General features: G+C 38.2%; 1 long non-coding RNA gene across 2 annotated transcripts; it reads right to left on the bottom strand.

The window, feature by feature from the left end:
• Positions 1–1,046: 1,046 nt before the first annotated feature.
• LOC134294387 (uncharacterized) lies at positions 1,047–15,697 on the bottom strand. Of its 2 annotated transcripts, none has more exons than XR_010001308.1 (4): positions 15,501–15,697; positions 14,178–14,260; positions 5,225–12,903; positions 1,047–1,265 (listed from the first exon to the last, which is right to left on the bottom strand). It is a non-coding gene; the product is annotated as an uncharacterized LOC134294387 (long non-coding RNA). The 2 variants fall into 2 exon arrangements; XR_010001309.1 differs by having other exon boundaries at positions 1,047–1,261.
• Positions 15,698–16,542: the final 845 nt, after the last annotated feature.

The following is a 16,542-nucleotide window of genomic DNA, read 5'->3' as shown; positions in this document are numbered from 1 at the left end:
AAACTCAGCCGGTGGTCAAAAAAATCCGAAACGTGGCAGGAGTGGTCCCGTGGCCCGTGGGCGGATCGTGACAAAATTTCAAGGAGCTGGGACTTGTAGTTTTCTCGTAAAAAATACTTTTCAAAAAATAAATTTAAAAATTTGCAAAAACTCGGCCGGTGGTCGAAAAAATCCGAAACGTGGTACGAGTGGTCCCGTGGCCCGTGGGCGGATCGTGACAAAATTTCAAGGAGCTGGGACTTGTAGTTTTCTCGTAAAAAATACTTTTCAAAAAATAAATTTAAAAATTCGCAAAATCTCGGCCGGTGGTCGAAAAAATCCGAAACGTGGTACGAGTAGTCCCGTGGCCCGTGGGCGGATCGTGACAAAATTTCAAGGAGCTGGGACTTGTAGTTTTCTCGTAAAAAATACTTTTCAAAAAATAAATTAAAAAATTCGCAAAATCTCGGCCGGTGGTCGAAAAAATCCGAAACGTGGTACGAGTAGAAAAGGCGATTAATAATAATTATAATATGGTGGAAGACAGGCGGAAAAGGCCATTAATAATAATAATAATAATAATAATAATGTGGAAAAAAAGGAGGTGGGAGAATATAATAGAATATAATATGCTAGAAGAAAGGTAGGCAGAAAAAGCCTTTCAAATATTATGGGGGTAAATGCACACACAAATATATATATAGACATATCTAGATATGAATATAGATATATAAGGCTTGCAAATATTGCAGGGGAAATGCACATCTACAGAGAGGATTTGCAAGCGTTTCAGGGGGAAATGCATATGTTAAATTAATATATATAATTATGTGAAATTAATATATATAATTATAGATCTTTATCTTGCTCTGCATTGTTTATATAGGCATTGAATATTTGCCTGTTACTATGTTGGAAGCCGACCTGAGTCCCTATCTGGAGGTAGATACACATGAAGTATTATTATTATTAATTGTTAATACCATATTTTTATTGAACCTCCTTTTCCACTTACAGAACTAGTTTTTTAAAAAAATATGGTAAATATTCAAGAACATATAACCTACTGATGCTTCAAGTAATGACATTTTATTGGAATTATTTTGAAATTGACTCCCAAACTTGCTACGGTGAGGAGGATAATGACTTACCATCAGGGGAAACTGGTTGTTGTTTGACGTGGTCTCCAGGTGGGAAGAGGAGGAGGATGACGAGGAGGACGAGACGGAGTTCCCTTCGGAGATGCGCTTCCGCTTCCGCTTGGGGACCGTGCCGTCACTCACTTTCTAGGAGATAAAAGCAAGAATCATGTTGACGTTCCTCTCCCCACAACGTCCCCTCCTCCTCTCCTCAAAAACACGTCCTGCCAGACTCGACTCTTTACAAGCTTGGTAGATGCTTCTGGAACATGGCCAGACAGCCATGAAATAAGAACAAAATAATATAATAATGATGAAAAACAATAAGAATAATATAAAATAATATAAGATCCAAATAATAGAAGGATGCAAAATAATAGTAATATAATAATAATATAAAATAACAACATAAAAATGCAAAATACTGTGTATGATAATGACATGAAATAACAGAATATAATAATAATAAAATAATATGCAATACGTAAGAACAAATATAAAAATGATGTAAAATAATAATAATAATATAAAATAATATAAGATCCAAATAATAGAAGGATGCAAAATAATAGTAATATAATAATAATATAAAATAACAACATAATAACGCAAAATACTGTGTATGATAATAACATGAAATAACAGAAAATAATAACGATGCAAAATAATAATAAAATAATATGCAATACGTAAGAACAAATATAAAAATGATGTAAAATAATAATGTAATAATAATATAAAATAACAACATAATAATGCAAAATCATGTGTATAATAGTATGAAATACTAAAATTGTATAGTCTAATAATGATGTAAAATAATAATATAATATAATATGAAATATAAACAAAACAATATAAGAATGTAAAATAATAAAAATATAAAATATAAAATAAAAACCAATAATATAAGGATGCAAAATAATAATATTATAATAATATAAAATAACATAATAATGCAAAATACTGTGAATTATAATAATATGAAATAACCGAATAATATAATAATGATGCAAAATAACAATAATATAATAAAATATGAAATAAATATAATATGAAATAAGAACAAAATAATATAATATAATAATAATGTAAAATGATAATAATATAAAAACAAAATAATATAAGGATGCAAAATAATAAAAATAAAAATAATATAATATAAAATAACAACATAATAATGCAAAATTATATGTATAATAATATGAAATAATAACAACATAATAATGCAAAATACTGTGTATTATAATAATATGAAATAACAGAATAATAATTATATAATCTAAAGGCCTTTTCCTGACGTTCTCCTCAGCGGCGCTTCGCTCGCCTCACTCACCCCGGCCGCCATCTTGGCTGTTCCCTTCCCCGGCCCTCACGCGCCAGGCCACGCCCCTTGCCCCGCCCCCAAGTCCCGGCAGGTCCATCACACACCCGTCCCTTCCGTCGCCAACCCTGACACATCCATGCACCTCATATTCAAACAACATAATAATACGTAACGATTATTAATAAGCTCGAATACTATATATCTCTGATATTATATAATTCTTTATTTTGTATTATTGCGGCTACGATGGGAAACGCCCCCGCACTACATATCTGCCAGGACGCGCTTCGACCAATGAGGGAGCGAAGGAAGGGGAAACGGGCGGGACCTCCCAAGCAACAACCAATGGGAGAAGAGAGCGGAGGCGGAAGGGGGAAAGGGAGGGATAGGAGGAACATAGAGATATGAAAAGCTAAGAGCGCCGCTGCAATGCAGAATTGGAACATAGAGGTATGAAAAGGAAAGAGCGCCCCTGCAATGCAGAATTGGAACATAGAGGTATGAAAAGGAAAGAGCGCCCCCGCAATGCAGAAATGGAACATAGAGGTATGAAAAGGAAAGAGCGCCCCCGCAATGCAGAATTGGAACATAGAGGTATGAAAAGCAAAGAGCGCCCCTGCAATGCAGAATTGGAACATAGAGTTATGAAAAGCAAAGAGCGCCCCCGCAATGCAGAATTGGAACATAGAGGTATGAAAAGGAAAGAGCGCCCCCGCAATGCAGAATTGGAACATAGAGGTATGAAAAGAGAAGAGCGCCCCTGCAATGCAGAATAGGAACATAGAGGTATGAAAAGCAAAGAGCACCCCTGCAATGCAGAAAAGCAACATAGAGGTATGAAAAGCCAAGAGCGCCCCTGCAATGCAGAAAAGCAACCTAGAGGTATGAAAAGTAAAAAGCGCCCCTGCAATGCAGAAACGCAACATAGAGGTATGTAAAGTAAAGAGCGCCCCTGCAATGCAGAAAAGGAACATAGCGGAGCATTGGATGTACCAGACTGGGCGCAGAATTCAGTAGAGTCTCACTTATCCAACATTTGCTTATCCAACATTCTGGATTATCCAACGCACTCGACATTTTAGTAGTCAATTCTTCTGTAGTCAATGTTTTCAATACATTGTGATGTTTTGGTGCTAAATTTGTAAATACAGTCATTACTACATAGTATTACTGCGTAGTGAAGTAATTTTTGTCAAATTTGTTGTATAACGTGATGATTTGGTGCTTAATTTGTAAAATCATAATGTAATTTGATGTTTAATAAGCTTTTCCTCAATCCCTCCTTATTATCCAACATATTCGCTTATCCAACATTCTGCCAGCCATTTATGTTTGATAAGTGAGACTCTACCGTAATATTGGACCTCCGAGGCGGTCTTCGATGGTTGTGGGCGAAACATGAGGAGAGAATGCTTCACGCTTGCCTCCAACATGCACGAGTTCTTCCTTCCTTCCACCCTGGACATCATCCCACAAGCCTTACTTCTCCATAGAACTAATTATAACAGTGAGGATGAATGGCCATCTGTCAGGAGGGATCAGATGGTGCCTTCCTACCTATAACATGATGTCTTGGTGCTTAATTTGTAAAATCATAACCTATTTTGATGTTTAATAGTCTTTTCCTTAATCTTTCCAACATATTCGATTATCCAACGTTCTGCCGGCCCGTTTATGTTGGATAAGTGAGACTCTACTGTACATACAATATATTATATTATTAGTACAGCACAATACAAGCATTATATATTATTATATTGTACTATATGACTATATTGCAATATTACTAGTAACATTACATGTAATATAAATATATCGTTATAATAGTGTATTATTATATTGTAATACATTGGAATATTATCAATATTATATTATATATTATAATTATAATTTAATTTAAAATATATAATTTAATATAAAAATAATAAATATAATTATAATTAAATATATATATATAATTATAATTATATATAATTATAATATATATTATAATGTATATTATAATATTAGTACAGAACAATATAAGCATTGTATATTATTATATTGTACTATATGACTATATTGCAATATTGTGACATTACATGTAATATAAATATATAATAGTGTATTATTATTACATTGTATTACATCAGATTATCAATATTATATGTATATTATAATATTAGTACAGCACAATATAAGCATTGCATATTATATTGTACTATATGACTATATTGCAATATTATTAGTAATATTACATGGAATATAAATATACAAGTGTATTATTATTACTTTGTATTAACCCTAGGGGAGTGGTGGCATAGAAGTTTAAATAATAAATAAATATTATATCCGATTATTATCAGTATTATATGTATATACAATATATTATGTTAGTACAGCACAATACAAGCATTATATATTATTATATTGTACTATATGACTACGTTGCAGTATTATTACTAACATTACATGTAATATAAATATTTAATTATAATAGCAAATTATTATATTGTAATACATTGTAATATTATGTGTATATAGTATATTACGAGTATGGTATGTTTGGGACTCCAACTCCCACAATGCCTAGCAGCCTGCCTACGGGTTGGGGAACTGTCCAAAACACCTGGAGCGAAGGCCGAAGTGGGTTTTCCTGCCTGGGATTCCTTCCCTGCCTTGGCCTGCGAACGCTGTTTGGAAGGCCACGCTCCCGGCTCCCTTCTCCTCCCGGGCCTTGGCGACGAGGCCTCGACGGAGCCGGGTCGCCGTGGAATCGGCCGCCCCGAACGACACTTACCGGGCCGGGAAACCATCTTGCCGCCCTGTGACGGAGGCCGCGCAGCCGCAGAAGGGAAAGGGGTGCCTGTAGTGGGCGGGGCCAAGTTCCCTCAAATATGGAGGCCGCGCAGTCGAAGAGAAAATGCCTGTAGTGGGCGGGGCCAGGTTCATACGAATAGGGAGCAGCCCGCGCATGCGCAGGAGTGTCTGCAGTGCCTTGCCTGCTCCATGCTTGGTAGTCCGTGTAAACTTGCCCACAGGAAAGGCCCTGCAGACTAATCCTGCCAGAGAAGTCAACCCATGAAGCAACCTGGACACAGAATATTTTATTTATTTATGAATTTCTTCCCAGACCTTCTCACCCAATAAGGGGAGAATCAGGGTGGCTGACAAATAGATAACACACTTATAAACAATTACAATCACATTTCAATTCAATTTAAAATTCAAGTTACATTAAAACATTCGTAACATTATTAACCTCATTTGTATCCCGCTCATTTATGGAGATGAGCGGCATACAAGATACATCTAGGCAAAAATTCAATGCAAATAAAGCAAACATTACATACAATCAATAGAAACAAATCAACATATAAATACACTTTAGTGCCATGTAGGCAGAGTTAAATACTTTTTGGCAATGGCCAGATGTACTTGGGGTGCAAGAAAATTGTGGTGTTTATTAATAATACTTCATTTTTATATCCTGCTCCCATGTCACATGTAATAGTCATACATTAAAAACAATATTAACAATAAAACCATATAACAGAATATCAGAACAATGACTGCAAAACTTATACAGGTGTTTCTCTCAACTTTATTTGTAGAAAACAAGATTTATAAAAGGCAGCAGCACAAAGTGTATTGTAATCTAGATGTTTCATGCTGCCAAAAACTCATTATGCCTTTCAATAATAACCATATAACAGCCTATCAGAACAATGAGTCTGAGCACAGTGCAAAACTTAGTGTTTCTCTTGACTTTATTTGTAGAAAACGAGGTTTATAAAAGGCAGCAGCACAAACTGTATTGTAATCTAGATGTTTAATGCTGCCAAAAACATTATGCCTTTCAATAATAACCATATAACAGCCTATCAGAACAATGAGTCTGAGCCTAGTGCAAAACTTACACAGGTGTTTCTCTCAACTTTATTTGTAGAAAACAAGGTCAGGTTTGTAAAATGCAGCAGCACAAACTGTATTGTAATCTAGATGTTTAAGGCTGCCAAAAATTCAATGTTTGAATAATAACCAGAAAACACCTTTTTTTGGGAAGTTTTATTCTTAAACGCTGACATTGTTGGAAAGGGGTCGAGCTCAGCATCCGGAAAGGCCAGGCGTCCTGCTCTCCGTGATCTCCGTCCGTCTGTCCGTCCGTCCGTGGCTCTTGTCCAGGAGGAGCCCCTCCCTCGGCGATTCCGGAGACATGGAACAAGGGAGAAAACAAGTGTCAGAAGGGCAGAACCAAGGGAGCATCTCGCTTTTGGGGGCTCTTGGGAACTGCGGGAGCAAAGCCACAGCTTGACGCATGTCGCTTTTTCTCCCCAGGACAGAGGATCCCCTTCCACCAGGCATTTATTTATGGGGAGTGGGGGTCCCTGCACAGAGAAAAGGGGGTCCTAAGGGGGTCCCACGTTTGCATCCAGAACCAGGCTCCCTGTTGCATGAGGAACGCGGCTGCCGGGGAGGGAGGGAGGGAGGGGCGTCCATTGGCCCTGGGCGGATGGCGGAGGGGCTTTCTGGTCCCCGCTCTCCTCCAATCCGGCGACCTAAACACTGGGGTCCCGAGGGGGGGCGCTCCCAGCGCAGGGCAGGGACAGGGGGGCCTTCTTCCCACCCGAGGCCCGGAGGCCCCCTCCCAACTTGGTTCTTGCCAACAGGCAAAAACAGCCCTATTTACAAGTGCTGCTCTAGTTAAGAATTGGGTTAGTAGGGTTAGCAGGTTAAGGTTAGTTCAGGTATTAATCTGAGCTGCTACGAGATGTTTAAAATGCCCGTGACGTGCACTGGGAGCGGCCGCTCGGGTCCCCAGAGTTGTTTCCTTGGGTGCAAGGGTTTTAATATATATATTTATATTTTTATATCCCGCTGTCCCGCCAGCCGCGACCCCCTGCCCGTCTAGGGAGATCCGCCCACCCCCCACGATCTGCCCAGGGCAAAGGGAGGACCCGCCCGTCCCAGAGTGGGGCCTCAATGCCACACTCAAGCGGAGCCGTGAATGTGTTCCTCAAAGGAAGGCCTAGCGCACAGGGAGCCTGCTTTCTGATGCAAAGGTAGGAGTGAAATGCCTGGTCTGACACATTAATGACAGGGGATCTCAGTGGGGGGGCCCTCCCCCTCGCAACAACATAGTCCTATGTAATAACATTGTGCTAGGATAATAATATACTCTATTAATGTCATATTGAGACTAATATGAATAACTAATATTAACATTGTGCTAGGATAATAATATACTCAATGTCATATCTATACTAATATCAATAACTAATATAAACATCTAAGAACCAAGATGCTCCTCCCCCAATAACATGCTATTCTAATTTATATTGTATATACAGTAGAGTCTCATCCAACATTCTGGATTATCCAACATTCTGGATTATCCAACGCATTTTTGTAGTCCATGTTTTCAATGCGTTGTGATATTTTGGTGCTAAATCCGTAAATACAGTAATTACTACATAGCATTACTGCATATTGAGCTACTTTTTCTGTCAAATGTTTTGGTGCTTAATTTGTAAAATCACCAACTAATTTGATGTTTAATAGGCTTTTCCATAATGCCTCCTTATTATCCAACAGCGCAGGCTGGAAAGCAAGCCAGCTGCAATTAACTGCAATGGATCACTCTGACCAGGAGGTCACGAGTTCGAGGCCCGCTCGGAGCCTGTTTGTTTGTCTTTGTTCTATGTTAAAAGGCATTGAATGTTTGCCTATATGTGTCATGTGATCCGCCCTGAGTCCCCTTCGGGGTGAGAAAGAAGGGCGGAATATAAATGCTGTAAATAAATAAATATCAACAAATCACTCTGACCAGGAGGTCATGAGTTTGAGGCCAGCCCGGTAAAATGCTGTAAATAAATAAATAAATATTCGCTGGCCCTTTTATGTTGGATGACTACTGTGTGTGTGTGTGTGTATATATATAATTTAATATATAATTATAACATATTGCATATACATATAATGTTCATATTATTATATTGTAATACGATATACTAATAATAAAATATAATATTAATTATGTATTACATTTTGCATGTAATACTACTAATAACATTACCATATATTCATATAGTACAATATAGTAATTTACTGCCAGTATTGTACTATGGTAATAATATAATATTGTATGTAAATTTATTTTGTAAGCTGTTCACCTTGGGGGTGAGAAGGGCAGCATATACATCTAGCAAATAAATAAATAATGCAATATAATACTAACAATGATACAATATAATAATATGAATTACATATAATATATTAAATGTAATATTGCTAATAACATTTCTGTATAGTGGTATAATGCAATGTAGTAATATATAATGCTAATATTGTGCGATGCTAATGATACAGTGTATGTAATACACCTATCTGTATTTTATGATGTGTTTTATGAATACTGATGTAAGTTAATGATGACTTACATTGCACTGTATGGTTTTTTATATATGCGTCTTATTGTTAAGCTGCCCTGAGTCCCCTTTAAGGGGAGAGAGGGCGGGATATAAATATTGTAATAAATAAATAAATATGTAAATATAACTCGTAAGCCGCTCTGAGTCCCCTTTTAAGGGGAGAGGGCGGGATATAAATGTAATAAATACAAAAATCTCCTTTTACCAGGCTTCAAATTAATCATATGGGGTCCCCCCATGCCTGGCTATGCAGAATAGGCTGTAGCCCATAGGCCTGCTTTTAGGTTAAGATTCTCCCAGGCATCCTATTAAAAATGGAGGGTCCCTCACCTTGCGTTAACCAAAGGGGTTCCCACCTGCTAGGTTTGGCTTTAAACGCAGCGGATCCCTCAGAAGCCTGGTTTTAAATTAATTGCAAACCTCCTTTAACGAGGGTTTGCCTTACAAATAGTTTTCCACGTGGAAAGGTTGGCATTAAAAGGGGGTCCACGTATACCTTGAATGGATTTGAACTGAACACACCTATCTGTATTTTATAATGTGTTTTATGAATACTGATGTAAGTTAGTGATGATTTATATTGCACTGTGTGGTTTTTATATATGCGTCTTATTGTTGAGCCGCCCTGAGTCCCCTGTTGGGTGAGAAGGGCGGGATATATTGTAATAAATAAATATGTAAATATAACTTGTAAGCCACTCTGAGTCCCCTTTTAAGGAGAGAGAGGGAGGGATATAAATACTGTAATAAATAAATATGTAAATATCACTTGTAAGCCGCTCTGAGTCCCCTTTTAAGGGGAGAGAGGGCCGGATATAAATATTGTAATAAATAAATATGTAAATATCACTTGTAAGCCGCTCTGAGTCCCCTTTTAAGGGGAGAGAGGGCCGGATATAAATATTGTAATAAATAAATATGTAAATATCACTTGTAAGCCGCTCTGAGTCCCCTTTTAAGGGGAGAGGGCCGGATATATTGTAATAAATAAATATGTAAATATCACTTGTAAGCCGCTCTGAGTCCCCTTTTAAGGGGAGAGAGGGCCGGATATATTGTAATAAATAAATATGTAAATATCACTTGTAAGCCGCTCTGAGTCCCCTTTTAAGGGGAGAGAGGGCCGGATATAAATATTGTAATAAATAAATATGTAAATATCACTTGTAAGCCGCTCTGAGTCCCCTTTTAAGGGGAGAGGGCCGGATATATTGTAATAAATAAATATGTAAATATCACTTGTAAGCCGCTCTGAGTCCCCTTTTAAGGGGAGAGAGGGCCGGATATATTGTAATAAATAAATATGTAAATATCACTTGTAAGCCGCTCTGAGTCCCCTTTTAAGGGGAGAGAGGGCCGGATATAAATATTGTAATAAATAAATATGTAAATATCACTTGTAAGCCGCTCTGAGTCCCCTTTTAAGGGGAGAGGGCCGGATATATTGTAATAAATAAATATGTAAATATCACTTGTAAGCCGCTCTGAGTCCCCTTTTAAGGGGAGAGAGGGCCGGATATATTGTAATAAATAAATATGTAAATATCACTTGTAAGCCGCTCTGAGTCCCCTTTTAAGGGGAGAGAGGGAGGGATATAAATATGGTAATAAATAAATATGTAAATATAACTTGTAAGCCGCTCTGAGTCCCCTTTTAAGGGGAGAGGTTGGGATATAAATATTGTAATAAATAAATATGTAAATATAACGTAAGCTGCTCTGAGTCCCCTTTTAAGGGGAGAGAGGGCGGGATATAAATATTGTAATAAATAAATACAAAAATCTCCTTTTCCCAGGCCTCAAGTTAATAATCTGGGGTCCCCCGTGCCAGGCCCTTTAAAAGGGGTCCAACCTTGAATGGATTCTCTTTGCAAGCGCTTGGCCGGAAGCCCCAAACTGCTTCAAGGCATTTACAATGGCCAATCGCCGGAGTGGGAGTCCCCGATCTATTGGGGAAGAGTCCCCGTGGGCACCAGCTGTACATGTGTATGTGTTTGTGTGTGTCGTGTGTGTTTGTGTGTGTCATGTGTGTGTGTGTGTGTGTGTGTGTGTGTGCAAGGCAGCCGTGGAGGCTGGAAGGAGTGTCTCACCTGGCTTAAGGGCTCCGCTGTAGAATCTCCTTCCCGGAATCTTCTTTTTACCTGTGTTGCAGATCCTTCCCAGACAGGAAGGATCCCTCTCGGCCGATGGGAGACGGTGTCCGGCAGGAGCCCTCCGGGAGTCCAGGCACATGGAACGGGAGAGAAAACAGTGCGTCTATACCTGACTTTTCATGAAAACAGCCTAAGATATCTCCCCATGGCTGGCCTCACGGGTTAAAAGAAGCAAGGAAATCCCCACATCTGGCCTTAAAGGTTAAAAAAACCAGGGATTTCCCCACGTAAGGGATTTAAAGGTTAAAATAACCAGGGATTTCCCCACGTAAGGGATTTAACGGTTAAAATAACCAGGGATATCCCCACGTAAGGGACTTAAAGGTTAAAATAACCAGGGATTTCCCCACGTAAGGGACTTAAAGGTTAAAATAACCAGGGATATCCCCACGTAAGGGATTTAACGGTTAAAATAACCAGGGATATCCCCACGTAAGGGATTTAACGGTTAAAAAAACCAGGGATCTCCATATTGCCTGGTGTTACGTGAAATAGGAGATCTCTATAGGGCAGGCCGCCTTGGTTTAACAGATCTCTATAGGGCAGGCCGCATTAGTTTCTGGATAGGAGATCTCTATACGCCTAACTTTAAGAATAGAGGATCCCTTTTAACCAGGCTTTAATTAGGAATAGTGGTCCCCTGGGTGTGTGGCCTTACATAAATAAAAGGGGGTCCTACATAATAATAACAACAATAACAATAATAATTTTATCTGCTTCCTGGTATATCTTTTTCCTGGAATCAATAATAATAATAATTTTATCTGCTTCCTGGTATTTCTTTTTCCAAGTGCCTGTAATCAACAATAATAATAATAATAATTTTATCTGCTTCCTGGTATTTCTTTTTCCAGGTGCCTGTAATCAATAATAATAATAATAATAATAATAATAATTTTATCTGCTTCCTGGTATTTCTTTTTCCAGGTGCCTCGAATCAATAATAGTAATAATAATAATTTTATTTTTGTACCCTGCCACCGTCTCCCCAGAGGGACTCGGGGCGGCTCACTGATATAAAACCAGCCTACCATGCTATCAAATACAAACAATTAAATTTAAAAGGAATTAACAAAAATCACAATCATGATGCCTATGTTTGCAGTAAAAAAAAAAAGGTTTGCCACGTGCTAGGCGTTGGCATGAGGCACACGGCTCTGGTCTCCCCTTGAGTGTGGCCTCGAAGCTCCGCCCGGGGAGGGAGGGGGCGTCCGTTGGCCCTGGACGGATGATATACAAGCGGCAGGGTCCATGGGTTGGGGGAGAGCAAGGGGCCCAGCCCTGGCACCGTGGGGAACACACTAAGGACCAAGAGGCTGCTCTCAGGACACCTTAGGGGCCTTTTGCAATGTCCTTCCATGGGGGCCCTTTTATGGGGGGCCAGGAGGCCCCCTCCCTTCCCAGCTTGGTTCTTGCCATCAGGCAGAACACAGTCCTATTTAAAAGGGCAGGGTACCCTATTTAGAATGGTGTTAGTAGGATGTTAGTAAGTGAGTTAAGGTATTAATATTTTTATTTCTAAGTTGCAAGGACATCTTAAAATGCCCGTAACGTGTGCTGCCCCCCGCGATGCCAGGGCGGGCCCCCCCGCTGACCCCCAAGCTGTGACCCCTACGGCCCGTATAGGAAGACCCATCATCTGCCTAGAACAAAGGGAGGACCCGTCCGTTCCCGAGTGGGACTTCTTCGATGCCACACGCGAGGGGAACCGTGTGCAAAGGTAACCCTTTTTTTAATGCAAAGATAGACATTAAATGCCTACCCTTACACCAATTACCCTGAAAACGACCTTTTTTGGGAGGCAGGCGGTGTCCTTGCGAGGGTGTCTTCAAGCATCTTCCGTCCTCTGTCTCTCGACCTTTTGTTTCTTTCTTCACGTTGACTTGAATTCAGCGCTGGGAGAAGAGTGAGTGGGAAGAGAGCATTCAGAAAAAAAACCAGGCATTGTCTTCTATCTCTTTTGCAAGGCCAGGAAGGCAGTTCCCATCTTGTCTCCTGTACCTGTAACATGCTATGCTAATAATATAATATGTATTATGTATATATAGTATATCGTATATAGTATACAATATAATAGACAATGATATATAATAATATATTGAATATACGTACAATATATTATATTATTATTATATTATTCTTATATGATATGATAATATTATATTATTATTAATGTTATATTATATTATTATTATGTTATATTATATTATATTCAATATAATATATTGAATATACATACAATATAATACAATATAATATTAATTATGTTATGTATTACCTGTAATATTTCTAATAACATTACAGTATGATGGTATAGTACAATATAGTTATATATAATGCTATTATTGTGAATGCTAATACTTTCTATGTACATATAAAATTATATATAATATATAATCAATATTATATTGTGTTATTATATTTTATTACATTATAATATTATTATCAATATTATATGTATAAACATTAAATCATATTATTATAAACTACATTGTCCATTATATACAAAATAATACACATATATATATATATATATATATATATATATATATATAAATTTCAGCATAGCATGTTATGGGTCTTAAGGCTGGAAATAAATCAGATTGGTAAAAAATGCCATTATTATTCTACTCCTTTCCTCTAGAAAGCTGTATGAATTTTCAAAAATGCTGCCATGTGTTGTCAAAGGCTTTCATGGGTTGTTGTGAGTTTCTGGGCTGCCACCTCAAAAAGCAGGGCCAGCTAACACCTCCAAACACAGGATTCCCCCAGGCAGGAAGAAGCCAGGCCTTGAAACTGCAGGCCATTCAATGCTAATCAAGGTGGCCAATAACAGCATTCACATTTGCCTGCAACAGACAAGGGTTCTTTCTCCCACCCTGGACATTTCGCAGATATATAAAAGCCTCATCACTCCCCTAGTTTCCTGCCATAGATGTGGGCGAAACGTCAGGAGAGAATGCTTCTGGGGCATAGCCATACCGCCCGTAAAACTCACAACCCACAATTTTAGCCTTTTTCTTCTTCTCTGGAAAAGACCTTGTAATTATTATTTTTTTGGTTTGATATAATAAAATATAATAAAATATCAATACATAAAATAGAAGTGAAAAGAAATGATCTGGATAAGAAATAAATCAGATAATAAATAAAAAAGAACAATATTCACCTGGTCCCTTCAGAAAAAGCTGTGGAAATTTTCAAAAATTTTGCCTTTATTTCTTCCGTCCGTTTCACAAGGCTTTGCCATTTCTGAGGGAATAAGAAGAAGAGATTAAGGAAAAGCCTATTAAACATTAAATTAGGTTATGATTTTACAAATTAAGCACCAAAACATCATGTTATACAACAAATTTGACAGAAGAAATAGTTCAATAGGCAGTAATACTATGTAGTAATTACTGTATTTAAGAATTTGGCACCAAAATATCACAATGCATTGAAAACATTGACTACAAAAATGCGTTGGATAATCCAGAACGTTGGATAAGCGAGTGTTGGATAAGTGAGACTCTACTGTATTTGTAAATATTTTTTCCGAATATTTTCCTTAATTTTGGCAAATATTTCCACAAATATTTGTATGATTTTTTGGGTGAATATTTTGTGAATATTTTATTTCAATGTTTGTGAATGTTTTCATGATTGTTTTTTTCTGAATGTATTTGTGAATATTTTTATGAATTTTTTGTGAATATTTTTCCCCAAATACTTTGCTTATTTTTGGCAAATATTTCTGCAAATATTTTATTATTTCAATATTAATATTTTAATGATTTTGTAAATATTTCAGTGAACATTTTTTCCCCTGAATATTTTACGGTACAGTAGAGTCTCGCTTATCCACGTTTCTGGATTATCCAACCCATTTTTGTTTTCAATATATCGTGATATTTTGGTGCTAAATTCGTAAATACAGTAGTTACAACATAACATTACTGCATATTGAACTACTTTTTCTGTCAAATCTGTTGTAAAACATGATGTTTTGGTGCTTAATTGGTAAAATCATAACCTAACTTGATATTTAATAGGCTTTTCCTTAATCCCTCCTTATTATCCAAGATATTCGCTTATCCAAACTTTAGCTTGGAGAAATGAGACTCTACTGTATTTTCTATTACAATGCTTTGTGACTTGAGGCGATTTGAGGCAAAAAATAATGAAATATTAATAAATAAAATAGTTTTCTTTCTTTCTGTTTCACAAAGCCTTTATGCAACCTTATCTTGTGCTATTTGAGGCCATTTTTGATAAAATTAAGATGACTAATATATAAAATAGGCATTTTCCTCTTTGTATTTCAATTTTGAGGAGATTCCTGAGGTAAAGAATCCCCAAAATAACAAGGAAAGCAACATAAAATGAAGTGGGATTGGAAGAGAAGCCTTTCCTGAGGTAAAAGTGATTCCCAAAAGGAAAGGCGTCTCTTTAAACTCCAGATTAATTTCAAATGAACCAGGTGAGCCTGTAAAAAGGGGCCCTTATTCACCTGCTTCAGAAACGGAGCCTGTCTCTTCGGGCCTTCTAGCCGCGGCTGCCCTTTCTTTCTTTCTTTCTTTCTTTCTTCCGACCCAGGCCTTCAGAATGGCTCCCAGGCCAAGCTGCCTTCTCTCTCGGCGTCCCGAGATTGTCTGAGGCAAATTTTACAATTTACAGCCAAGAAGAAGCCCCGCCTCCAAAACGGCCGGTTTTTTTTTAAGCCTTGGTCCCACCCCTTTGCCATCTGTCGCCGCCCGATTGGACGATTCTCCTGCTCGCCAATTTGGGCGCGAAAACAGGGCTCTGCTTGACGCATGCGCACTCCGTTGTCATTTAAAATATATGTTAGCCTCCCAATCCGGCCGCCTTTTTTTGGCCTTGGTCCCACCCCTTCGCCATGTGTCGCCGCCCGATTGGACGATTCTCCTGCTCGCCAATTTGGGCGCGAAAACAGGGCTCTGCTTGACGCATGCGCACTCCGTTGTCATTTAAAATATATGTTAGCCTCCCAGTCCGGCCGCCTATTTGGCCTTGGTCCCACCCCTTCGCCATGTGTCGCCGCCCGATTGGAGGATTCTCCTGCTCGCCAATTTGGGCGCGAAAACAGGGCGCTGCTTGACGCATGCGCACTCCGTTGTGATTTAAAATATATGTTAGCCTCCCAATCCGGCCGCCTTTTTTGGCCTTGGTCCCACCCCTTCGCCATGTGTCGCCGCCCGATTGGACGATTCTCCCGCACGTCACAGGCTGAGACAGGTCAAATTGGGCGGGAAAGAAATAATAATTGGTTTTCCAGAAGCATTCTCTCCTGACGTTTCGCCCACATCTCTTATGCAACTTATCATTTAGCACTGGTATGTGACATAATACGAATAATATAACATGCTAGTGGTGCATTATACATATTGTGGTATATGATTAATATAGTACAATGTAAGAAATAATAATTGGTTTTCCAGAAGCATTCTCTCCTGACGTTTTGCCCACATCTCTTATGCAACTTATCATTTAGCACTGGTATGTGACATAATACGAATAATATAACATGCTAG

This window comes from Anolis carolinensis, unplaced genomic scaffold (genome assembly GCF_035594765.1).
Source record: "Anolis carolinensis isolate JA03-04 unplaced genomic scaffold, rAnoCar3.1.pri scaffold_14, whole genome shotgun sequence".
Classification (NCBI taxonomy): domain Eukaryota; kingdom Metazoa; phylum Chordata; class Lepidosauria; order Squamata; family Dactyloidae; genus Anolis; species Anolis carolinensis.
The sequence above is the reverse complement of the archived record's forward strand: the minus strand, read 5'-3'. Positions and strand labels throughout refer to the sequence as shown.